This window comes from Anopheles funestus, unplaced genomic scaffold (genome assembly GCF_943734845.2).
Source record: "Anopheles funestus unplaced genomic scaffold, idAnoFuneDA-416_04 scaffold_10_ctg1, whole genome shotgun sequence".
NCBI classification, from domain to species: domain Eukaryota; kingdom Metazoa; phylum Arthropoda; class Insecta; order Diptera; family Culicidae; genus Anopheles; species Anopheles funestus.
This window is the reverse complement of record NW_026045351.1, coordinates 235,667-259,960: the sequence shown is the minus strand read 5'-3', so window position 1 is coordinate 259,960 and position 24,294 is coordinate 235,667. Positions and strand designations below refer to the sequence as shown.

General features: G+C 47.8%; 2 long non-coding RNA genes across 2 annotated transcripts in view; both read left to right on the top strand.

The window, feature by feature from the left end:
• LOC125774470 (uncharacterized) overlaps positions 1 to 10,368 on the top strand; it is a 64,470-nt gene extending 54,102 nt beyond the window's left edge. Inside the window, exons 8-9 of the long non-coding RNA XR_007420935.1 lie at positions 6,333 to 6,374; positions 10,239 to 10,368. This is a non-coding gene — a long non-coding RNA (uncharacterized LOC125774470). The remainder of the gene's footprint in view (positions 1 to 6,332; positions 6,375 to 10,238) is intronic.
• A 4,458-nt stretch (positions 10,369 to 14,826) lies between these two features.
• Positions 14,827 to 23,097, top strand: LOC125774478 (uncharacterized). Its single transcript, XR_007420942.1, has 3 exons — positions 14,827 to 15,152; positions 19,241 to 20,038; positions 22,657 to 23,097. It is a non-coding gene; the product is annotated as an uncharacterized LOC125774478 (long non-coding RNA).
• The last annotated feature ends 1,197 nt before the right edge of the window (positions 23,098 to 24,294 follow it).

Genomic DNA, 24,294 nt, shown 5'->3' with positions numbered 1-24,294 from the left:
TATTGTGTCTTGGCTAAGGTGTCTTGGCTAAGGTGTCTTGGCTAAGGTGTCTTGGCTAACGTGTCTTGGCTAATGTGTCTTGGCTAATGTGTCTTGGCTAAGGTGTCTTGGCTAAGGTGTCTTGGCTAAGGTGTCTTGGCTAAGGTGTCTTGGCTAAGGTGTCTTGGCTAATGCGTCTTGGCTAATGTGTCTTGGCTAATGTGTCTTGGCTAAGGTGTCTTGGCTAAGGTGTCTTGGCTAATGTGTCTTGGCTAAAGTGTCTTGGCTAAGGTGTCTTGGCTAATGTGTCTTGGCTAAAGTGTCTTGGCTAAGGTGTCTTGGCTAATGTGTCTCGGCTAAGGTGTCTTGGCTAAGGTGTCTTGGCTAATGTGTCTTGGCTAATGTGTCTTGGCTAAGGTGTCTTGGCTTAGGTGTCTTGGCTAAGGTGTCTTGGCTAATGTGTCTTGGCTAATGTGTCTTGGCTAAGGTGTCTTGGCTAATGTGTCTTGGCTAAAGTGTCTTGGCTAAGGTGTCTTGGCTAAGGTGTCTTGGCTAATGTGTCTCGGCTAATGTGTCTTGGCTAAGGTGTCTTGGCTAATGTGTCTTGGCTAAAGTGTCTTGGCTAAGGTGTCTTGGCTAATGTGTCTCGGCTAAGGTGTCTTGGCTAAGGTGTCATGGCTAAGGTGTCTTGGCTAATGTGTCTTGGCTAAGGTGTCTTGGCTTAGGTGTCTTGGCTAAGGTGTCTTGGCTAAAGTGTCTTGGCTAAGGTGTCTTGGCTAAGGTGTCTTGGCTAATGTGTCTCGGCTAATGTGTCTTGGCTAAGGTGTCTTGGCTAATGTGTCTCGGCTAAAGTGTCTTGGCTAAGGTGTCTTGGCTAAGGTGTCTTGGCTAAGGTGTCTTGGCTAAGGTGTCTTGGCTAAGGTGTCTTGGCTAAGGTGTCTCGGCTAATGTGTCTTGGCTAATGTGTCTTAGCTAAGGTGTCTTGGCTAATGTGTTTTGGCTAAGGTTTCTTGGCTAATGTGTCTTGGCTAAGGTGTCTTGGCTAAGGTGTCTTGGCTAAGGTGTCTTGGCTAAGGTGTCTTGGCTAATGTGTCTTGGCTAAGGTGTCTTGGCTAATGTGTCTTGGCTAAGGTGTCTTGGCTAATGTGTCTCGGCTAAGGTGTCTTGGCTAAAGTGTCTTGGCTAAGGTGTCTTGGCTAAGGTGTCTCGGCTAATGTGTCTTGGCTAAGGTGTCTTAGCTAAGGTGTCTTGGCTAATGTGGTTTGGCTAAGGTGTCTTGGCTAATGTGTCTTGGCTAAGGTGTCTTGGCTAAGGTGTCTTGGCTTAGGTGTCTTGGCTAAGGTGTCTTGGCTAATGTGTCTTGGCTAAGGTGTCTTGGCTAATGTGTCTTGGCTAAGGTGTCTTGGCTTAGGTGTCTTGGCTTAGGTGTCTTGGCTAATGTGTCTCGGCTAAGGTGTCTTGGCTAAGGTGTCTTGGCTAATGTGTCTTGGCTAAAGTGTCTTGGCTAAGGTGTCTTGGCTAATGTGTCTCGGCTAAGGTGTCTTGGCTAAGGTGTCTTGGCTAATGTGTCTTGGCTAATGTGTCTCGGCTAAGGTGTCTTGGCTAATGTGTCTTGGCTAAGGTGTCTTGGCTAAGGTGTCTTGGCTAAGGTGTCTTGGCTAATGTGTCTTGGCTAAGGTGTCTTGGCTAATGTGTCTCGGCTAATGTGTCTCGGCTAATGTGTCTTGGCTAAGGTGTCTTGGCTAATGTGTCTCGGCTAATGTGTCTCGGCTAAGGTGTCTTGGCTAATGTGTCTCGGCTAATGTGTCTTGGCTAAGGTGTCTCGGCTAATGTGTCTTGGCTAAGGTGTCTTAGCTAAGGTGTCTTGGCTAATGTGGTTTGGCTAAGGTGTCTTGGCTAATGTGTCTTGGCTAAGGTGTCTTGGCTAAGGTGTCTTGGCTTAGGTGTCTTGGCTAAGGTGTCTTGGCTAATGTGTCTTGGCTAAGGTGTCTTGGCTAATGTGTCTTGGCTAAGGTGTCTTGGCTAAGGTGTCTTGGCTAAGGTGTCTTGGCTAATGTGTCTCGGCTAAGGTGTCTTGGCTAAGGTGTCTCGGCTAATGTGTCTTGGCTAAGGTGTCTTAGCTAAGGTGTCTTGGCTAACGTGGTTTGGCTAAGGTGTCTTGGCTAATGTGTCTTGGCTAAGGTGTCTTGGCTAAGTTGTCTTGGCTTAGGTGTCTTGGCTAAGGTGTCTTGGCTAATGTGTCTTGGCTAAGGTGTCTTGGCTAATGTGTCTTGGCTAAGGTGTCTTGGCTTAGGTGTCTTGGCTTAGGTGTCTTGGCTAATGTGTCTCGGCTAAGGTGTCTTGGCTAAGGTGTCTTGGCTAATGTGTCTTGGCTAAAGTGTCTTGGCTAAGGTGTCTTGGCTAATGTGTCTCGGCTAAGGTGTCTTGGCTAAGGTGTCTTGGCTAATGTGTCTTGGCTAATGTGTCTCGGCTAAGGTGTCTTGGCTAATGTGTCTTGGCTAAGGTGTCTTGGCTAAGGTGTCTTGGCTAAGGTGTCTTGGCTAATGTGTCTTGGCTAAGGTGTCTTGGCTAATGTGTCTTGGCTAAGGTGTCTTGGCTAAGGTGTCTTGGCTAAGGTGTCTTGGCTAATGTGTCTTGGCTAAGGTGTCTTGGCTAATGTGTCTCGGCTAATGTGTCTCGGCTAATGTGTCTTGGCTAAGGTGTCTTGGCTAATGTGTCTTGGCTAAAGTGTCTTGGCTAAGGTGTCTTGGCTAATGTGTCTCGGCTAAGGTGTCTTGGCTAAGGTGTCTTGGCTAATGTGTCTTGGCTAATGTGTCTCGGCTAAGGTGTCTTGGCTAATGTGTCTTGGCTAAGGTGTCTCGGCTAATGTGTCTCGGCTAAGGTGTCTTGGCTAATGTGTCTCGGCTAATGTGTCTTGGCTAAGGTGTCTCGGCTAATGTGTCTTGGCTAAGGTGTCTTGGCTAATGTGTCTTGGCTAATGTGTCTTGGCTAAAGTGTCTTGGCTAAGGTGTCTTGGCTAAGGTGTCTTGGCTAATGTGTCTTGGCTAAGGTGTCTTGGCTAATGTGTCTCGGCTAATGTGTCTCGGCTAATGTGTCTTGGCTAAGGTGTCTTGGCTAAGGTGTCTTGGCTAAGGTGTCTCGGCTAAGGTGTCTTGGCTAATGTGTCTCGGCTAAGGTGTCTCGGCTAATGTGTCTTGGCTAAGGTGTCTTGGCTAATGTGTCTCGGCTAAGGTGTCTTGGCTAAGGTGTCTTGGCTAATGTGTCTTGGCTAATGTGTCTCGGCTAAGGTGTCTTGGCTAATGTGTCTTGGCTAAGGTGTCTTGGCTAAGGTGTCTTGGCTAAGGTGTCTTGGCTAATGTGTCTTGGCTAAGGTGTCTTGGCTAATGTGTCTTGGCTAAGGTGTCTTGGCTAAGGTGTCTTGGCTAAGGTGTCTTGGCTAATGTGTCTTGGCTAAGGTGTCTTGGCTAATGTGTCTCGGCTAATGTGTCTCGGCTAATGTGTCTTGGCTAAGGTGTCTTGGCTAATGTGTCTTGGCTAAAGTGTCTTGGCTAAGGTGTCTTGGCTAATGTGTCTCGGCTAAGGTGTCTTGGCTAAGGTGTCTTGGCTAATGTGTCTTGGCTAATGTGTCTCGGCTAAGGTGTCTTGGCTAATGTGTCTTGGCTAAGGTGTCTCGGCTAATGTGTCTCGGCTAAGGTGTCTTGGCTAATGTGTCTCGGCTAATGTGTCTTGGCTAAGGTGTCTCGGCTAATGTGTCTTGGCTAAGGTGTCTTGGCTAATGTGTCTCGGCTAATGTGTCTTGGCTAAGGTGTCTTGGCTAAGGTGTCTTGGCTAAGGTGTCTTGGCTAATGTGTCTTGGCTAAGGTGTCTTGGCTAATGTGTCTCGGCTAATGTGTCTCGGCTAATGTGTCTTGGCTAAGGTGTCTTGGCTAAGGTGTCTTGGCTAAGGTGTCTCGGCTAAGGTGTCTTGGCTAATGTGTCTCGGCTAAGGTGTCTCGGCTAATGTGTCTTGGCTAAGGTGTCTTGGCTAATGTGTCTCGGCTAATGTGTCTCGGCTAAGGTGTCTCGGCTAAGGTGTCTTGACTAAGGTGTCTTGGCTAAGGTGTCTTGGCTAAGGTGTCTTGACTAAGGTGTCTTGGCTAATGTGTCTTGGCTAAGGTGTCTTGGCTAAGGTGTCTTGGCTAAGGTGTCTTGGCTAATGTGTCTTGGCTAAGGTGTCTTGGCTAAGGTGTCTTGGCTAAGGTGTCTCGGCTAATGTGTCTTGGCTAATGTGTCTTAGCTAAGGTGTCTTGGCTAATGTGTTTTGGCTAAGGTTTCTTGGCTAATGTGTCTTGGCTAAGGTGTCTTGGCTAAGGTGTCTTGGCTAAGGTGTCTTGGCTAAGGTGTCTTGGCTAATGTGTCTTGGCTAAGGTGTCTCGGCTAATGTGTCTCGGCTAATGTGTCTCGGCTAATGTGTCTTGGCTAAGGTGTCTCGGCTAATGTGTCTTGGCTAAGGTGTCTTGGCTAATGTGTCTTGGCTAATGTGTCTTGGCTAAAGTGTCTTGGCTAATGTGTCTTGGCTAAGGTGTCTTGGCTAAGGTGTCTTGGCTAAGGTGTCTTGGCTAATGTGTCTTGGCTAAGGTGTCTTGGCTAATGTGTCTCGGCTAATGTGTCTCGGCTAATGTGTCTTGGCTAAGGTGTCTTGGCTAAGGTGTCTTGGCTAAGGTGTCTCGGCTAAGGTGTCTTGGCTAATGTGTCTCGGCTAAGGTGTCTCGGCTAATGTGTCTTGGCTAAGGTGTCTTGGCTAATGTGTCTCGGCTAATGTGTCTCGGCTAAGGTGTCTCGGCTAAGGTGTCTTGGCTAAGGTGTCTTGGCTAATGTGTCTCGGCTAATGTGTCTTGGCTAAGGTGTATTGGCTAATGTGTCTCGGCTAAAGTGTCTTGGCTAAGGTGTCTTGGCTAAGGTGTCTTGGCTAAGGTGTCTTGGCTAAGGTGTCTTGGCTAAGGTGTCTTGGCTAAGGTGTCTCGGCTAATGTGTCTTGGCTAATGTGTCTTAGCTAAGGTGTCTTGGCTAATGTGTTTTGGCTAAGGTTTCTTGGCTAATGTGTCTTGGCTAAGGTGTCTTGGCTAAGGTGTCTTGGCTAAGGTGTCTTGGCTAAGGTGTCTTGGCTAATGTGTCTTGGCTAAGGTGTCTCGGCTAATGTGTCTCGGCTAATGTGTCTTGGCTAATGTGTCTTGGCTAAGGTGTCTTGGCTAAGGTGTCTTGGCTAAGGTGTCTTGACTAAGGTGTCTTGGCTAAGGTGTCTTGGCTGAGGTGTCTTGGCTAAGGTGTCTTGGCTAAGGTGTCTTGGCTAATGTGTCTCGGCTAAGGTGTCTTGGCTATTGTGTCTTGGCTAAGGTGTCTTGGCTAAGGTGTCTTGGCTAAGGTGTCTTGGCTAATGTGTCTTGGCTAATGTGTCTCGGCTAAGGTGTCTTGGCTAAGGTGTCTTGGCTAATGTGTCTTGGCTAAGGTGTCTTGGCTAAGGTGTCTTGGCTAAGGTGTCTTGGCTAAGGTGTCTTGGCTAATGTGTCTTGGCTAAGGTGTCTTGGCTAATGTGTCTTGGCTAATGTGTCTTGGCTAAAGTGTCTTGGCTAATGTGTCTTGGCTAATGTGTCTCGGCTAAGGTGTCTTGGCTAATGTGTCTTGGCTAAGGTGTCTTGGCTAAGGTGTCTTGGCTAAGGTGTCTTGGCTAATGTGTCTTGGCTAAGGTGTCTTGGCTAATGTGTCTCGGCTAATGTGTCTCGGCTAATGTGTCTTGGCTAAGGTGTCTTGGCTAATGTGTCTCGGCTAATGTGTCTCGGCTAAGGTGTCTTGGCTAATGTGTCTCGGCTAATGTGTCTTGGCTAAGGTGTCTCGGCTAATGTGTCTTGGCTAAGGTGTCTTAGCTAAGGTGTCTTGGCTAATGTGGTTTGGCTAAGGTGTCCTGGCTAATGTGTCTTGGCTAAGGTGTCTTGGCTAAGGTGTCTTGGCTTAGGTGTCTTGGCTAAGGTGTCTTGGCTAATGTGTCTTGGCTAAGGTGTCTTGGCTAATGTGTCTTGGCTAAGGTGTCTTGGCTAAGGTGTCTTGGCTAAGGTGTCTTGGCTAATGTGTCTCGGCTAAGGTGTCTTGGCTAAGGTGTCTCGGCTAATGTGTCTTGGCTAAGGTGTCTTAGCTAAGGTGTCTTGGCTAATGTGGTTTGGCTAAGGTGTCTTGGCTAATGTGTCTTGGCTAAGGTGTCTTGGCTAAGTTGTCTTGGCTTAGGTGTCTTGGCTAAGGTGTCTTGGCTAATGTGTCTTGGCTAAGGTGTCTTGGCTAATGTGTCTTGGCTAAGGTGTCTTGGCTTAGGTGTCTTGGCTTAGGTGTCTTGGCTTATGTGTCTCGGCTAATGTGTCTTGGCTAAGGTGTCTTGGCTAATGTGTCTTGGCTAAAGTGTCTTGGCTAAGGTGTCTTGGCTAATGTGTCTCGGCTAAGGTGTCTTGGCTAAGGTGTCTTGGCTAATGTGTCTTGGCTAATGTGTCTCGGCTAAGGTGTCTTGGCTAATGTGTCTTGGCTAAGGTGTCTTGGCTAAGGTGTCTTGGCTAAGGTGTCTTGGCTAATGTGTCTTGGCTAAGGTGTCTTGGCTAATGTGTCTTGGCTAAGGTGTCTTGGCTAAGGTGTCTTGGCTAAGGTGTCTTGGCTAATGTGTCTTGGCTAAGGTGTCTTGGCTAATGTGTCTCGGCTAATGTGTCTCGGCTAATGTGTCTTGGCTAAGGTGTCTTGGCTAATGTGTCTTGGCTAAAGTGTCTTGGCTAAGGTGTCTTGGCTAATGTGTCTCGGCTAAGGTGTCTTGGCTAAGGTGTCTTGGCTAATGTGTCTTGGCTAATGTGTCTCGGCTAAGGTGTCTTGGCTAATGTGTCTTGGCTAAGGTGTCTTGGCTAAGGTGTCTTGGCTAAGGTGTCTTGGCTAATGTGTCTTGGCTAAGGTGTCTTGGCTAATGTGTCTCGGCTAATGTGTCTCGGCTAATGTGTCTTGGCTAAGGTGTCTTGGCTAATGTGTCTTGGCTAAGGTGTCTTGGCTAATGTGTCTTGGCTAATGTGTCTTGGCTAAAGTGTCTTGGCTTAGGTGTCTTGGCTAATGTGTCTTGGCTAAGGTGTCTTGGCTAATGTGTCTTGGCTAAGGTGTCTTGGCTTAGGTGTCTTGGCTTAGGTGTCTTGGCTAATGTGTCTCGGCTAAGGTGTCTTGGCTAAGGTGTCTTGGCTAATGTGTCTTGGCTTAAGTGTCTTGGCTAAGGTGTCTTGGCTAATGTGTCTCGGCTAAGGTGTCTTGGCTAAGATGTCTTGGCTAATGTGTCTTGGCTAATGTGTCTCGGCTAAGGTGTCTTGGCTAATGTGTCTTGGCTAAGGTGTCTTGGCTAAGGTGTCTTGGCTAAGGTGTCTTGGCTAATGTGTCTTGGCTAATGTGTCTCGGCTAAGGTGTCTTGGCTAAGGTGTCTTGGCTAATGTGTCTTGGCTAAAGTGTCTTGGCTAAGGTGTCTTGGCTAATGTGTCTCGGCTAAGGTGTCTTGGCTAAGGTGTCTTGGCTAATGTGTCTTGGCTAATGTGTCTCGGCTAAGGTGTCTTGGCTAATGTGTCTTGGCTAAGGTGTCTTGGCTAAGGTGTCTTGGCTTAGGTGTCTTGGCTAAGGTGTCTTGGCTAATGTGTCTTGGCTAAGGTGTCTTGGCTAATGTGTCTTGGCTAAGGTGTCTTGGCTTAGGTGTCTTGGCTTAGGTGTCTTGGCTAATGTGTCTCGGCTAAGGTGTCTTGGCTAAGGTGTCTTGGCTAATGTGTCTTGGCTAAAGTGTCTTGGCTAAGGTGTCTTGGCTAATGTGTCTCGGCTAAGGTGTCTTGGCTAAGGTGTCTTGGCTAATGTGTCTTGGCTAATGTGTCTCGGCTAAGGTGTCTTGGCTAATGTGTCTTGGCTAAGGTGTCTTGGCTAAGGTGTCTTGGCTAAGGTGTCTTGGCTAATGTGTCTTGGCTAAGGTGTCTTGGCTAATGTGTCTTGGCTAAGGTGTCTTGGCTAAGGTGTCTTGGCTAAGGTGTCTTGGCTAATGTGTCTTGGCTAAGGTGTCTTGGCTAATGTGTCTCGGCTAATGTGTCTCGGCTAATGTGTCTTGGCTAAGGTGTCTTGGCTAATGTGTCTTGGCTAAAGTGTCTTGGCTAAGGTGTCTTGGCTAATGTGTCTCGGCTAAGGTGTCTTGGCTAAAGTGTCTTGGCTAATGTGTCTTGGCTAATGTGTCTCGGCTAAGGTGTCTTGGCTAATGTGTCTTGGCTAAGGTGTCTTGGCTAAGGTGTCTTGGCTAAGGTGTCTTGGCTAATGTGTCTTGGCTAAGGTGTCTTGGCTAATGTGTCTCGGCTAATGTGTCTTGGCTAAGGTGTCTTGGCTAATGTGTCTTGGCTAAAGTGTCTTGGCTAAGGTGTCTTGGCTAATGTGTCTCGGCTAAGGTGTCTTGGCTAAGGTGTCTTGGCTAATGTGTCTTGGCTAATGTGTCTTGGCTAAGGTGTCTTGGCGAATGTGTCTTGGCTAATGTGTCTTGGCTAAGGTGTCTCGGCTAAGGTGTCTTGGCTAAGGTGTCTTGGCTAAGGTGTCTTGGCTAAGGTGTCTTGGCTAATGTGTCTCGGCTAAAGTGTCTTGGCTAAGGTGTCTTGGCTAAGGTGTCTTGGCTAATGTGTCTTGGCTAAGGTGTCTTGGCTAATGTGTCTTGGCTAAAGTGACTTGGCTAATGTGTCTCGGCTAAGGTGTCTTGGCTAATGTGTCTTGGCTAAGGTGTCTTGGCTAAGGTGTCTTGGCTAAGGTGTCTTGGCTAATGTGTCTTGGCTAAGGTGTCTTGGCTAATGTGTCTCGTCTAAGGTGTCTTGGCTAAGGTGTCTTGGCTAATGTGTCTTGGCTAAGGTGTCTTGGCTAAGGTGTCTTGGCTAATGTGTCTTGGCTAAAGTGTCTTGGCTTAGGTGTCTTGGCTAATGTGTCTCGGCTAAGGTGTCCTGGCTAAGGTGTCTTGGCTAATGTGTCTTGGCTAAAGTGTCTTGGCTAAGGTGTCTTGGCTAATGTGTCTCGGCTAAAGTGTCTTGGCTAAGGTGTCTTGGCTAAGGTGTCTTGGCTAAGGTGTCTTGGCTAAGGTGTCTTGGCTAATGTGTCTCGGTCAAGGTGTCTTGGCTAAAGTTTCTTGGCTAAGGTGTCTTGGCTAATGTGTCTCGTCTAAGGTGTCTTGGCTAAGGTGTCTTGGCTAATGTGTCTTGGCTAAGGTGTCTTGGCTAAGGTGTCTTGGCTAAGGTGTCTTGGCTAAGGTGTCTTAGCTAAGGTGTCTTGGCTAAGGTGTCTTGGCTAATGTGTCTTGGCTAAGGTGTCTTGGCTAATGTGTCTCGACTAAGGTGTCTTGGCTAAGGTGTCTTGGCTAATGTGTCTTGGCTAAAGTGTCTTGGCTAAGGTGTCTTGGCTAATGTGTCTTGGCTAAAGTGTCTTGGCTAAGGTGTCTTGGCTAATGTGTCTCGGCTAAGGTGTCTTGGCTAAGGTGTCTTGGCTAATGTGTCTTGGCTAATGTGTCTCGGCTAATGTGTCTTGGCTAAGGTGTCTTGGCTAAGGTGTCTTGGCTAATGTGTCTTGGCTAAGGTGTCTTGGCTAAGGTGTCTTGGCTAATGTGTCTTGGCTAAGGTGTCTTGGCTAATGTGTCTCGGCTAAGGTGTCTTGGCTAAGGTGTCTTGGCTAATGTGTCTTGGCTAAGGTGTCTTGGCTAATGTGTCTTGGCTAAAGTGTCTTGGCTAATGTGTCTCGGCTAAGGTGTCTTGGCTAATGTGTCTTGGCTAAGGTGTCTTGGCTAAGGTGTCTTGGCTAAGGTGTCTTGGCTAATGTGTCTTGGCTAAGGTGTCTTGGCTAATGTGTCTCGGCTAAGGTGTCTTGGCTAAGGTGTCTTGGCTAATGTGTCTTGGCTAAGGTGCCTTGGCTAAGGTGTCTTGGCTAATGTGTCTTGGCTAAAGTGTCTCGGCTTAGGTGTCTTGGCTAATGTGTCTCGGCTAAGGTGTCCTGGCTAAGGTGTCTTGGCTAATGTGTCTTGGCTAAAGTGTCTTGGCTAAGGTGTCTTGGCTAATGTGTCTTGGCTAAGGTGTCTTGGCTAAGGTGTCTTGGCTAAGGTGTCTTGGCTAAGGTGTCTTGGCTAAGGTGTCTTGGCTAAGGTGTCTTGGCTAAGGTGTCTTGGCTAATGTGTCTTGGCTAAGGTGTCTTGGCTAATGTGTCTTGGCTAAGGTGTCTTGGCTAAGGTGTCTTGGCTAATGTGTCTTGGCTAAAGTGTCTTGGCTAATGTGTCTTGGCTAATGTGTCTTGGCTAATGTGTCTTGGCTAATGTGTCTTGGCTAAGGTGTCTTGGCTAAGGTGTCTTGGCTAAGGTGTCTCGGCTAAGGTGTCTTGGCTAAGGTGTCTTGGCTAATGTGTCTTGGCTAAGGTGTCTTGGCTAAGGTGTCTTGGCTAAGGTGTCTTGGCTAATGTGTCTTGGCTAAGGTGTCTTGGCTAAGGTGTCTTGGCTAAGGTGTCTTGGCTAATGTGTCTCGGCTAATGTGTCTTGGCTAAGGTGTCTTGGCTAAGGTGTCTTGGCTAATGTGTCTCGGCTAATGTGTCTTGGCTAATGTGTCTTGGCTAATGTGTCTTGGCTAAGGTGTCTTGGCTAAGGTGTCTTGGCTAATGTGTCTTGGCTAAAGTGTCTTGGCTAATGTGTCTTGGCTAAGGTGTCTTGGCTAAGGTGTCTTGGCTAATGTGTCTTGGCTAAAGTGTCTTGGCTTAGGTGTCTTGGCTAATGTGTCTCGGCTAAGGTGTCCTGGCTAAGGTGTCTTGGCTAATGTGTCTTGGCTAAAGTGTCTTGGCTAAGGTGTCTTGGCTAATGTGTCTCGGCTAAAGTGTCTTGGCTAAGGTGTCTTGGCTAAGGTGTCTTGGCTAAGGTGTCTTGGCTAAGGTGTCTTGGCTAAGGTGTCTTGGCTAATGTGTCTCGGCTAAGGTGTCTTGGCTAATGTGTCTTGGCTAATGTGTCTCGGCTAAGGTGTCTTGGCTAATGTGTCTTGGCTAAGGTGTCTTGGCTAAGGTGTCTTGGCTAAGGTGTCTTGGCTAAGGTGTCTTGGCTTATGTGTCTTGGCTAAGGTGTCTTGGCTAATGTGTCTTGGCTAAGGTGTCTTGGCTAAGGTGTCTTGGGTAATGTATCTTGGCTAAAGTGTCTTGGCTAAGGTGTCTTGGCTAATGTGTCTCGGCTAAGGTGTCTTGGCTAAGGTGTCTTGGCTAAGGTGTCTCGGCTAATGTGTCTTGGCTAAGGTGTCTTAGCTAAGGTGTCTTGGCTAATGTGTTTTGGCTAAGGTGTCTTGGCTAATGTGTCTTGGCTAAGGTGTCTTGGCTAAGGTGTCTTGGCTAAGGTGTCTTGGCTAAGGTGTCTTGGCTAAGGTGTCTTGGCTAATGTGTCTTGGCTAAAGTGTCTTAGCTAAGGTGTCTTGGCTAATGTGTCTTGGCTAAGGTGTCTTGGCTAATGTGTCTCGGCTAAGGTGTCTTGGCTAAGGTGTCTTGGCTAATGTGTCTTGGCTAAGGTGTCTTGGCTAATGTGTCTTGGCTAAAGTGTCTTGGCTAATGTGTCTCGGCTAAGGTGTCTTGGCTAATGTGTCTTGGCTAAGGTGTCTTGGCTAAGGTGTCTTGGCTAAGGTGTCTTGGCTAATGTGTCTTGGCTAAGGTGTCTTGGCTAATGTGTCTCGGCTAAGGTGTCTTGGCTAAGGTGTCTTGGCTAATGTGTCTTGGCTAAGGTGTCTTGGCTAAGGTGTCTTGGCTAATGTGTCTTGGCTAAAGTGTCTTGGCTTAGGTGTCTTGGCTAATGTGTCTCGGCTAAGGTGTCCTGGCTAAGGTGTCTTGGCTAATGTGTCTTGGCTAAAGTGTCTTGGCTAAGGTGTCTTGGCTAATGTGTCTCGGCTAAAGTGTCTTGGCTAAGGTGTCTCGGCTAAGGTGTCTTGGCTAAGGTGTCTTGCCTAAGGTGTCTTGGCTAAGGTGTCTTGGCTAATGTGTCTCGGCTAAGGTGTCTTGGCTAAAGTGTCTTGGCTAATGTGTCTCGGCTAAGGTGTCTTGGCTAATGTGTCTTGGCTAAGGTGTCTTGGCTAAGGTGTCTTGGCTAAGGTGTCTTGGCTAAGGTGTCTTGGCTAAGGTGTCTTGGCTAATGTGTCTTGGCTAAGGTGTCTTGGCTAATGTGTCTCGGCTAAGGTGTCTTGGTTAAGGTGTCTTGGCTAATGTGTCTTGGCTAAAGTGTCTTGGCTAAGGTGTCTTGGCTAATGTGTCTTGGCTAAAGTGTCTTGGCTAAGGTGTCTTGGCTAATGTGTCCCGGCTAAGGTGTCTTGGCTAAGGTGTCTTGGCTAATGTGTCTTGGCTAATGTGTCTCGGCTAATGTGTCTTGGCTAAGGTGTCTTGGCTAATGTGTCTTGGCTAAGGTGTCTTGGCTTAGGTGTCTTGGCTTAGGTGTCTTGGCTAATGTGTCTCGGCTAAGGTGTCTTGGCTAAGGTGTCTTGGCTAATGTGTCTTGGCTAAAGTGTCTTGGCTAAGGTGTCTTGGCTAATGTGTCTCGGCTAAGGTGTCTTGGCTAAGGTGTCTTGGCTAATGTGTCTTGGCTAATGTGTCTCGGCTAAGGTGTCTTGGCTAATGTGTCTTGGCTAAGGTGTCTTGGCTAAGGTGTCTTGGCTAAGGTGTCTTGGCTAATGTGTCTTGGCTAAGGTGTCTTGGCTAATGTGTCTCGGCTAAGGTGTCTTGGCTAAGGTGTCTTGGCTAATGTGTCTCGGCTAATGTGTCTTGGCTAATGTGTCTTGGCTAATGTGTCTTGGCTAAGGTGTCTTGGCTAAGGTGTCTTGGCTAAGGTGTCTTGGCTAAGGTGTCTTGGCTAAGGTGTCTTGGCTAATGTGTCTCGGCTAAGGTGTCTTGGCTAAGGTGTCTTGGCTAATGTGTCTTGGCTAAAGTGTCTTGGCTAAGGTGTCTTGGCTAATGTGTCTCGGCTAAGGTGTCTTGGCTAAGGTGTCTTGGCTAAGGTGTCTTGGCTAATGTGTCTTGGCTTATGTGTCTCGGCTAATGTGTCTTGGCTAAGGTGTCTTGGCTAAGGTGTCTTGGCTAATGTGTCTTGGCTAAGGTGTCTTGGCTAAGGTAACTTGGCTAAGGTGTCTTGGCTAATGTGTCTTGGCTAAGGTGTCTTGGCTAATGTGTCTCGGCTAAAATGTCTTGGCTAAGGTGTCTTGGCTAATGTGTCTTGGCTAAGGTGTCTTGGCTAAGGTGTCTTGGCTAAAGTGTCTTGGCTAATGTGTCTCGGCTAAGGTGTCTTGGCTAATGTGTCTTGGCTAAAGTGTCTTGGCTTAGGTGTCTTGGCTAGTGTGTCTCGGCTAAGGTGTCCTGGCTAAGGTGTCTTGGCTAATGTGTCTTGGCTAAAGTGTCTTGGCTAAGGTGTCTTGGCTAATGTGTCTCGGCTAAAGTGTCTTGGCTAAGGTGTCTTGGCTACGGTGTCTTGGCTAAGGTGTCTTGGCTAAGGTGTCTTGGCTAAGGTGTCTTGGCTAATGTGTCTCGGCTAAGGTGTCTTGGCTTAAGTGTCTTGGCTTATGTGTCTCGGCTAAGGTGTCTTGGCTAATGTGTCTTGGCTAAGGTGTCTTGGCTAAGGTGTCTTGGCTAAGGTGTCTTGGCTAAGGTGTCTTGGCTAAGGTGTCTTGGCTAAGGTGTCTTGGCTAATGTGTCTTGGCTAAGGTGTCTTGGCTAATGTGTCTCGGCTAAGGTGTCTTGGCTAAGGTGTCTTGGCTAATGTGTCTTGGCTAAAGTGTCTTGGCTAAGGTGTCTTGGCTAATGTGTCTTGGCTAAAGTGTCTTGGCTAAGGTGTCTTGGCTAATGTGTCTCGGCTAAGGTGTCTTGGCTAAGGTGTCTTGGCTAATGTGTCTTGGCTAATGTGTCTCGGCTAATGTGTCTTGGCTAAGGTGTCTTGGCTAATGTGTCTTGGCTAAAGTGTCTTGGCTAAGGTGTCTTGGCTAAGGTGTCTCGGCTAAAGTTTCTTGGCTAAGGTGTCTTGGCTACGGTGTTTTGGCTAAGGTGTCTTGGCTAAGGTGTCTTGGCTAAGGTGTCTTGGCTAAGGTGTCTTGGCTAAGGTGTCTTGGCTAAGGTGTCTTGGCTAAGGTGTCTTGGCTAAGGTGTCTTGGCTAATGTGTCTTGGCTAAGGTGTCTTGGCTAATGTGTCTCGGCTAAGGTGTCTTGGCTAAGGTGTCTTGGCTAATGTGTCTTGACTAAAGTGTCTTGGCTAAGGTGTCTTGGCTAATGTGTCTTGGCTAATGTGTCTTGGCTAATGTGTCTTGGCTAAGGTGTCTTGGCTAAGGTGTCTTGGCTAAGGTGTCTTGGCTAAGGTGTCTTGGCTAATGTGTCTTGGCTAAGGTGTCTTGGCTAATGTGTCTTGGCTAAGGTGTCTTGGCTAATGTGTCTTGGCTAAGGTGTCTTGGCTAAGGTGTCTTGGCTAAGGTGTCTTGGCTAATGTGTCTTGGCTAAGGTGTCTTGGTTAATGTGTCTTGGCTAATGTGTCTTGGCTAAGGTGTCTTGGCTAAGGTGTCTTGGCTAAGGTGTCTTGGCTAAGGTGTCTTGGCTAAGGTGTCTTGGCTAAGGTGTCTTGGCTAATGTGTCTTGGCTAAGGTGTCTTGGCTTAAGTGTCTTGGCTTATGTGTCTCGGCTAAGGTGTCTTGGCTAATGTGTCTTGGCTAAGGTGTCTTGGCTAAGGTGTCTTGGCTAAGGTGTCTTGGCTAAGGTGTCTTGGCTAAGGTGTCTTGGCTAAGGTGTCTTGGCTAATGTGTCTTGGCTAAGGTGTCTTGGCTAATGTGTCTCGGCTAAGGTGTCTTGGCTAAGGTGTCTTGGCTAATGTGTCTTGGCTAAAGTGTCTTGGCTAAGGTGTCTTGGCTAATGTGTCTTGGCTAAAGTGTCTTGGCTAAGGTGTCTTGGCTAATGTGTCTCGGCTAAGGTGTCTTGGCTAAGGTGTCTTGGCTAAGGTGTCTTGGCTAATGTGTCTTGGCTAAGGTGTCTTGGCTAAGGTGTCTTGGCTAAAGTGTCTTGGCTAATGTGTCTCGGCTAAGGTGTCTTGGCTAATGTGTCTTGGCTAAAGTGTCTTGGCTTAGGTGTCTTGGCTAGTGTGTCTCGGCTAAGGTGTCCTGGCTAAGGTGTCTTGGCTAATGTGTCTTGGCTAAGGTGTCTTGGCTAAGGTGTCTTGGCTAAGGTGTCTTGGCTAATGTGTCTTGGCTAAGGTGTCTTGGCTAAGGTGTCTTGGCTAAAGTGTCTTGGCTAATGTGTCTCGGCTAAGGTGTCTTGGCTAATGTGTCTTGGCTAATGTGTCTTGGCTAATGTGTCTTGGCTAATGTGTCTTGGCTAAGGTGTCTTGGCTAAGGTGTCTTGGCTAAGGTGTCTTGGCTAAGGTGTCTTGGCTAAGGTGTCTTGGCTAATGTGTCTCGGCTAAGGTGTCTTGGCTAAGGTGTCTTGGCTAATGTGTCTTGGCTAAAGTGTCTTGGCTAAGGTGTCTTGGCTAATGTGTCTCGGCTAAGGTGTCTTGGCTAAGGTGTCTTGGCTAAGGTGTCTTGGCTAATGTGTCTTGGCTTATGTGTCTCGGCTAATGTGTCTTGGCTAAGGTGTCTTGGCTAAGGTGTCTTGGCTAATGTGTCTTGGCTAAGGTGTCCTGGCTAAGGTAACTTGGCTAAGGTGTCTTGGCTAATGTGTCTTGGCTAAGGTGTCTTGGCTAATGTGTCTCGGCTAAAATGTCTTGGCTAAGGTGTCTTGGCTAATGTGTCTTGGCTAAGGTGTCTTGGCTAAGGTGTCTTGGCTAAAGTGTCTTGGCTAATGTGTCTCGGCTAAGGTGTCTTGGCTAATGTGTCTTGGCTAAAGTGTCTTGGCTTAGGTGTCTTGGCTAGTGTGTCTCGGCTAAGGTGTCCTGGCTAAGGTGTCTTGGCTAATGTGTCTTGGCTAAAGTGTCTTGGCTAAGGTGTCTTGGCTAATGTGTCTCGGCTAAAGTGTCTTGGCTAAGGTGTCTTGGCTACGGTGTCTTGGCTAAGGTGTCTTGGCTAAGGTGTCTTGGCTAAGGTGTCTTGGCTAATGTGTCTCGGCTAAGGTGTCTTGGCTTAAGTGTCTTGGCTTATGTGTCTCGGCTAAGGTGTCTTGGCTAATGTGTCTTGGCTAAGGTGTCTTGGCTAAGGTGTCTTGGCTAAGGTGTCTTGGCTAAGGTGTCTTGGCTAAGGTGTCTTGGCTAAGGTGTCTTGGCTAATGTGTCTTGGCTAAGGTGTCTTGGCTAATGTGTCTCGGCTAAGGTGTCTTGGCTAAGGTGTCTTGGCTAATGTGTCTTGGCTAAAGTGTCTTGGCTAAGGTGTCTTGGCTAATGTGTCTTGGCTAAAGTGTCTTGGCTAAGGTGTCTTGGCTAATGTGTCTCGGCTAAGGTGTCTTGGCTAAGGTGTCTTGGCTAATGTGTCTTGGCTAATGTGTCTCGGCTAATGTGTCTTGGCTAAGGTGTCTTGGCTAATGTGTCTTGGCTAAAGTGTCTTGGCTAAGGTGTCTTGGCTAAGGTGTCTCGGCTAAAGTTTCTTGGCTAAGGTGTCTTGGCTACGGTGTTTTGGCTAAGGTGTCTTGGCTAAGGTGTCTTGGCTAAGGTGTCTTGGCTAAGGTGTCTTGGCTAAGGTGTCTTGGCTAAGGTGTCTTGGCTAAGGTGTCTTGGCTAAGGTGTCTTGGCTAATGTGTCTTGGCTAAGGTGTCTTGGCTAATGTGTCTCGGCTAAGGTGTCTTGGCTAAGGTGTCTTGGCTAATGTGTCTTGACTAAAGTGTCTTGGCTAAGGTGTCTTGGCTAATGTGTCTTGGCTAATGTGTCTTGGCTAATGTGTCTTGGCTAAGGTGTCTTGGCTAAGGTGTCTTGGCTAAGGTGTCTTGGCTAAGGTGTCTTGGCTAATGTGTCTTGGCTAAGGTGTCTTGGCTAATGTGTCTTGGCTAAGGTGTCTTGGCTAATGTGTCTTGGCTAAGGTGTCTTGGCTAAGGTGTCTTGGCTAAGGTGTCTTGGCTAATGTGTCTTGGCTAAGGTGTCTTGGTTAATGTGTCTTGGCTAATGTGTCTTGGCTAAGGTGTCTTGGCTAAGGTGTCTTGGCTAAGGTGTCTTGGCTAAGGTGTCTTGGCTAAGGTGTCTTGGCTAAGGTGTCTTGGCTAATGTGTCTTGGCTAAGGTGTCTTGGCTTAAGTGTCTTGGCTTATGTGTCTCGGCTAAGGTGTCTTGGCTAATGTGTCTTGGCTAAGGTGTCTTGGCTAAGGTGTCTTGGCTAAGGTGTCTTGGCTAAGGTGTCTTGGCTAAGGTGTCTTGGCTAAGGTGTCTTGGCTAATGTGTCTTGGCTAAGGTGTCTTGGCTAATGTGTCTCGGCTAAGGTGTCTTGGCTAAGGTGTCTTGGCTAATGTGTCTTGGCTAAAGTGTCTTGGCTAAGGTGTCTTGGCTAATGTGTCTTGGCTAAGGTGTCTTGGCTAAGGTGTCTTGGCTAAGGTGTCTTGGCTAAGGTGTCTTGGCTAAGGTGTCTTGGCTAAGGTGTCTTGGCTAATGTGTCTTGGCTAAGGTGTCTTGGCTAATGTGTCTCGGCTAAGGTGTCTTGGCTAAGGTGTCTTGGCTAATGTGTCTTGGCTAAAGTGTCTTGGCTAAGGTGTCTTGGCTAATGTGTCTTGGCTAAAGTGTCTTGGCTAAGGTGTCTTGGCTAATGTGTCTCGGCTAAGGTGTCTTGGCTAAGGTGTCTTGGCTAATGTGTCTTGGCTAATGTGTCTCGGCTAATGTGTCTTGGCTAAGGTGTCTTGGCTAATGTGTCTTGGCTAAAGTGTCTTGGCTAAGGTGTCTTGGCTAAGGTGTCTCGGCTAAAGTTTCTTGGCTAAGGTGTCTTGGCTACGGTGTTTTGGCTAAGGTGTCTTGGCTAAGGTGTCTTGGCTAAGGTGTCTTGGCTAAGGTGTCTTGGCTAAGGTGTCTTGGCTAAGGTGTCTTGGCTAAGGTGTCTTGGCTAAGGTGTCTTGGCTAATGTGTCTTGGCTAAGGTGTCTTGGCTAATGTGTCTCGGCTAAGGTGTCTTGGCTAAGGTGTCTTGGCTAATGTGTCTTGACTAAAGTGTCTTGGCTAAGGTGTCTTGGCTAATGTGTCTTGGCTAATGTGTCTTGGCTAATGTGTCTTGGCTAAGGTGTCTTGGCTAAGGTGTCTTGGCTAAGGTGTCTTGGCTAAGGTGTCTTGGCTAATGTGTCTTGGCTAAGGTGTCTTGGCTAATGTGTCTTGGCTAAGGTGTCTTGGCTAATGTGTCTTGGCTAAGGTGTCTTGGCTAATGTGTCTCGGCTAAGGTGTCTTGGCTAAGGTGTCTTGGCTAATGTGTCTTGGCTAAGGTGCCTTGGCTAAGGTGTCTTGGCTAATGTGTCTTGGCTAAAGTGTCTCGGCTTAGGTGTCTTGGCTAATGTGTCTCGGCTAAGGTGTCCTGGCTAAGGTGTCTTGGCTAATGTGTCTTGGCTAAAGTGTCTTGGCTAAGGTGTCTTGGCTAATGTGTCTTGGCTAAGGTGTCTTGGCTAAGGTGTCTTGGCTAAGGTGTCTTGGCTAAGGTGTCTTGGCTAAGGTGTCTTGGCTAAGGTGTCTTGGCTAAGGTGTCTTGGCTAATGTGTCTTGGCTAAGGTGTCTTGGCTAATGTGTCTTGGCTAAGGTGTCTTGGCTAAGGTGTCTTGGCTAATGTGTCTTGGCTAAAGTGTCTTGGCTAATGTGTCTTGGCTAATGTGTCTTGGCTAATGTGTCTTGGCTAATGTGTCTTGGCTAAGGTGTCTTGGCTAAGGTGTCTTGGCTAAGGTGTCTCGGCTAAGGTGTCTTGGCTAAGGTGTCTTGGCTAATGTGTCTTGGCTAAGGTGTCTTGGCTAAGGTGTCTTGGCTAAGGTGTCTTGGCTAATGTGTCTTGGCTAAGGTGTCTTGGCTAAGGTGTCTTGGCTAAGGTGTCTTGGCTAATGTGTCTCGGCTAATGTGTCTTGGCTAAGGTGTCTTGGCTAAGGTGTCTTGGCTAATGTGTCTCGGCTAATGTGTCTTGGCTAATGTGTCTTGGCTAATGTGTCTTGGCTAAGGTGTCTTGGCTAAGGTGTCTTGGCTAATGTGTCTTGGCTAAAGTGTCTTGGCTAATGTGTCTTGGCTAAGGTGTCTTGGCTAAGGTGTCTTGGCTAATGTGTCTTGGCTAAAGTGTCTTGGCTTAGGTGTCTTGGCTAATGTGTCTCGGCTAAGGTGTCCTGGCTAAGGTGTCTTGGCTAATGTGTCTTGGCTAAAGTGTCTTGGCTAAGGTGTCTTGGCTAATGTGTCTCGGCTAAAGTGTCTTGGCTAAGGTGTCTTGGCTAAGGTGTCTTGGCTAAGGTGTCTTGGCTAAGGTGTCTTGGCTAAGGTGTCTTGGCTAATGTGTCTCGGCTAAGGTGTCTTGGCTAATGTGTCTTGGCTAATGTGTCTCGGCTAAGGTGTCTTGGCTAATGTGTCTTGGCTAAGGTGTCTTGGCTAAGGTGTCTTGGCTAAGGTGTCTTGGCTAAGGTGTCTTGGCTTATGTGTCTTGGCTAAGGTGTCTTGGCTAATGTGTCTCGGCTAAGGTGTCTTGGCTAAGGTGTCTTGGGTAATGTATCTTGGCTAAAGTGTCTTGGCTAAGGTGTCTTGGCTAATGTGTCTCGGCTAAGGTGTCTTGGCTAAGGTGTCTTGGCTAAGGTGTCTCGGCTAATGTGTCTTGGCTAAGGTGTCTTAGCTAAGGTGTCTTGGCTAATGTGTTTTGGCTAAGGTGTCTTGGCTAATGTGTCTTGGCTAAGGTGTCTTGGCTAAGGTGTCTTGGCTAAGGTGTCTTGGCTAAGGTGTCTTGGCTAAGGTGTCTTGGCTAATGTGTCTTGGCTAAAGTGTCTTAGCTAAGGTGTCTTGGCTAATGTGTCTTGGCTAAGGTGTCTTGGCTAATGTGTCTCGGCTAAGGTGTCTTGGCTAAGGTGTCTTGGCTAATGTGTCTTGGCTAAGGTGTCTTGGCTAATGTGTCTTGGCTAAAGTGTCTTGGCTAATGTGTCTCGGCTAAGGTGTCTTGGCTAATGTGTCTTGGCTAAGGTGTCTTGGCTAAGGTGTCTTGGCTAAGGTGTCTTGGCTAATGTGTCTTGGCTAAGGTGTCTTGGCTAATGTGTCTCGGCTAAGGTGTCTTGGCTAAGGTGTCTTGGCTAATGTGTCTTGGCTAAGGTGTCTTGGCTAAGGTGTCTTGGCTAATGTGTCTTGGCTAAAGTGTCTTGGCTTAGGTGTCTTGGCTAATGTGTCTCGGCTAAGGTGTCCTGGCTAAGGTGTCTTGGCTAATGTGTCTTGGCTAAAGTGTCTTGGCTAAGGTGTCTTGGCTAATGTGTCTCGGCTAAAGTGTCTTGGCTAAGGTGTCTCGGCTAAGGTGTCTTGGCTAAGGTGTCTTGCCTAAGGTGTCTTGGCTAAGGTGTCTTGGCTAATGTGTCTCGGCTAAGGTGTCTTGGCTAAAGTGTCTTGGCTAATGTGTCTCGGCTAAGGTGTCTTGGCTAATGTGTCTTGGCTAAGGTGTCTTGGCTAAGGTGTCTTGGCTAAGGTGTCTTGGCTAAGGTGTCTTGGCTAAGGTGTCTTGGCTAATGTGTCTTGGCTAAGGTGTCTTGGCTAATGTGTCTCGGCTAAGGTGTCTTGGTTAAGGTGTCTTGGCTAATGTGTCTTGGCTAAAGTGTCTTGGCTAAGGTGTCTTGGCTAATGTGTCTTGGCTAAAGTGTCTTGGCTAAGGTGTCTTGGCTAATGTGTCCCGGCTAAGGTGTCTTGGCTAAGGTGTCTTGGCTAATGTGTCTTGGCTAATGTGTCTCGGCTAATGTGTCTTGGCTAAGGTGTCTTGGCTAATGTGTCTTGGCTAAGGTGTCTTGGCTTAGGTGTCTTGGCTTAGGTGTCTTGGCTAATGTGTCTCGGCTAAGGTGTCTTGGCTAAGGTGTCTTGGCTAATGTGTCTTGGCTAAAGTGTCTTGGCTAAGGTGTCTTGGCTAATGTGTCTCGGCTAAGGTGTCTTGGCTAAGGTGTCTTGGCTAATGTGTCTTGGCTAATGTGTCTCGGCTAAGGTGTCTTGGCTAATGTGTCTTGGCTAAGGTGTCTTGGCTAAGGTGTCTTGGCTAAGGTGTCTTGGCTAATGTGTCTTGGCTAAGGTGTCTTGGCTAATGTGTCTCGGCTAAGGTGTCTTGGCTAAGGTGTCTTGGCTAATGTGTCTCGGCTAATGTGTCTTGGCTAATGTGTCTTGGCTAATGTGTCTTGGCTAAGGTGTCTTGGCTAAGGTGTCTTGGCTAAGGTGTCTTGGCTAAGGTGTCTTGGCTAAGGTGTCTTGGCTAATGTGTCTCGGCTAAGGTGTCTTGGCTAAGGTGTCTTGGCTAATGTGTCTTGGCTAAAGTGTCTTGGCTAAGGTGTCTTGGCTAATGTGTCTCGGCTAAGGTGTCTTGGCTAAGGTGTCTTGGCTAAGGTGTCTTGGCTAATGTGTCTTGGCTTATGTGTCTCGGCTAATGTGTCTTGGCTAAGGTGTCTTGGCTAAGGTGTCTTGGCTAATGTGTCTTGGCTAAGGTGTCCTGGCTAAGGTAACTTGGCTAAGGTGTCTTGGCTAATGTGTCTTGGCTAAGGTGTCTTGGCTAATGTGTCTCGGCTAAAATGTCTTGGCTAAGGTGTCTTGGCTAATGTGTCTTGGCTAAGGTGTCTTGGCTAAGGTGTCTTGGCTAAAGTGTCTTGGCTAATGTGTCTCGGCTAAGGTGTCTTGGCTAATGTGTCTTGGCTAAAGTGTCTTGGCTTAGGTGTCTTGGCTAGTGTGTCTCGGCTAAGGTGTCCTGGCTAAGGTGTCTTGGCTAATGTGTCTTGGCTAAAGTGTCTTGGCTAAGGTGTCTTGGCTAATGTGTCTCGGCTAAAGTGTCTTGGCTAAGGTGTCTTGGCTACGGTGTCTTGGCTAAGGTGTCTTGGCTAAGGTGTCTTGGCTAAGGTGTCTTGGCTAATGTGTCTCGGCTAAGGTGTCTTGGCTTAAGTGTCTTGGCTTATGTGTCTCGGCTAAGGTGTCTTGGCTAATGTGTCTTGGCTAAGGTGTCTTGGCTAAGGTGTCTTGGCTAAGGTGTCTTGGCTAAGGTGTCTTGGCTAAGGTGTCTTGGCTAAGGTGTCTTGGCTAATGTGTCTTGGCTAAGGTGTCTTGGCTAATGTGTCTCGGCTAAGGTGTCTTGGCTAAGGTGTCTTGGCTAATGTGTCTTGGCTAAAGTGTCTTGGCTAAGGTGTCTTGGCTAATGTGTCTTGGCTAAAGTGTCTTGGCTAAGGTGTCTTGGCTAATGTGTCTCGGCTAAGGTGTCTTGGCTAAGGTGTCTTGGCTAATGTGTCTTGGCTAATGTGTCTCGGCTAATGTGTCTTGGCTAAGGTGTCTTGGCTAATGTGTCTTGGCTAAAGTGTCTTGGCTAAGGTGTCTTGGCTAAGGTGTCTTGGCTAAAGTTTCTTGGCTAAGGTGTCTTGGCTACGGTGTTTTGGCTAAGGTGTCTTGGCTAAGGTGTCTTGGCTAAGGTGTCTTGGCTAAGGTGTCTTGGCTAAGGTGTCTTGGCTAAGGTGTCTTGGCTAAGGTGTCTTGGCTAAGGTGTCTTGGCTAATGTGTCTTGGCTAAGGTGTCTTGGCTAATGTGTCTCGGCTAAGGTGTCTTGGCTAAGGTGTCTTGGCTAATGTGTCTTGACTAAAGTGTCTTGGCTAAGGTGTCTTGGCTAATGTGTCTTGGCTAATGTGTCTTGGCTAATGTGTCTTGGCTAAGGTGTCTTGGCTAAGGTGTCTTGGCTAAGGTGTCTTGGCTAAGGTGTCTTGGCTAATGTGTCTTGGCTAAGGTGTCTTGGCTAATGTGTCTTGGCTAAGGTGTCTTGGCTAATGTGTCTTGGCTAAGGTGTCTTGGCTAAGGTGTCTTGGCTAAGGTGTCTTGGCTAATGTGTCTTGGCTAAGGTGTCTTGGTTAATGTGTCTTGGCTAATGTGTCTTGGCTAAGGTGTCTTGGCTAAGGTGTCTTGGCTAAGGTGTCTTGGCTAAGGTGTCTTGGCTAAGGTGTCTTGGCTAAGGTGTCTTGGCTAATGTGTCTTGGCTAAGGTGTCTTGGCTTAAGTGTCTTGGCTTATGTGTCTCGGCTAAGGTGTCTTGGCTAATGTGTCTTGGCTAAGGTGTCTTGGCTAAGGTGTCTTGGCTAAGGTGTCTTGGCTAAGGTGTCTTGGCTAAGGTGTCTTGGCTAAGGTGTCTTGGCTAATGTGTCTTGGCTAAGGTGTCTTGGCTAATGTGTCTCGGCTAAGGTGTCTTGGCTAAGGTGTCTTGGCTAATGTGTCTTGGCTAAAGTGTCTTGGCTAAGGTGTCTTGGCTAATGTGTCTTGGCTAAAGTGTCTTGGCTAAGGTGTCTTGGCTAATGTGTCTCGGCTAAGGTGTCTTGGCTAAGGTGTCTTGGCTAATGTGTCTTGGCTAATGTGTCTCGGCTAATGTGTCTTGGCTAAGGTGTCTTGGCTAATGTGTCTTGGCTAAAGTGTCTTGGCTAAGGTGTCTTGGCTAAGGTGTCTCGGCTAAAGTTTCTTGGCTAAGGTGTCTTGGCTACGGTGTTTTGGCTAAGGTGTCTTGGCTAAGGTGTCTTGGCTAAGGTGTCTTGGCTAAGGTGTCTTGGCTAAGGTGTCTTGGCTAAGGTGTCTTGGCTAAGGTGTCTTGGCTAATGTGTCTTGGCTAAGGTGTCTTGGCTAATGTGTCTCGGCTAAGGTGTCTTGGCTAAGGTGTCTTGGCTAATGTGTCTTGGCTAAAGTGTCTTGGCTAAGGTGTCTTGGCTAATGTGTCTTGGCTAAAGTGTCTTGGCTAAGGTGTCTTGGCTAATGTGTCTCGGCTAAGGTGTCTTGGCTAAGGTGTCTTGGCTAATGTGTCTTGGCTAATGTGTCTCGGCTAATGTGTCTTGGCTAAGGTGTCTTGGCTAATGTGTCTTGGCTAAAGTGTCTTGGCTAAGGTGTCTTGGCTAAGGTGTCTCGGCTAAAGTTTCTTGGCTAAGGTGTCTTGGCTACGGTGTTTTGGCTAAGGTGTCTTGGCTAAGGTGTCTTGGCTAAGGTGTCTTGGCTAAGGTGTCTTGGCTAAGGTGTCTTGGCTAAGGTGTCTTGGCTAATGTGTCTCGGCTAAGGTGTCTTGGCTAAGGTGTCTTGGCTAATGTGTCTTGGCTAAGGTGTCTTGGTTAATGTGTCTTGGCTAAAGTGTCTTGGCTAATGTGTCTCGGCTAATGTGTCTTGGCTTAGGTGTCTTGGCTAAGGTGTCTTGGCTAAGGTGTCTTGGCTAATGTGTCTTGGCTAAG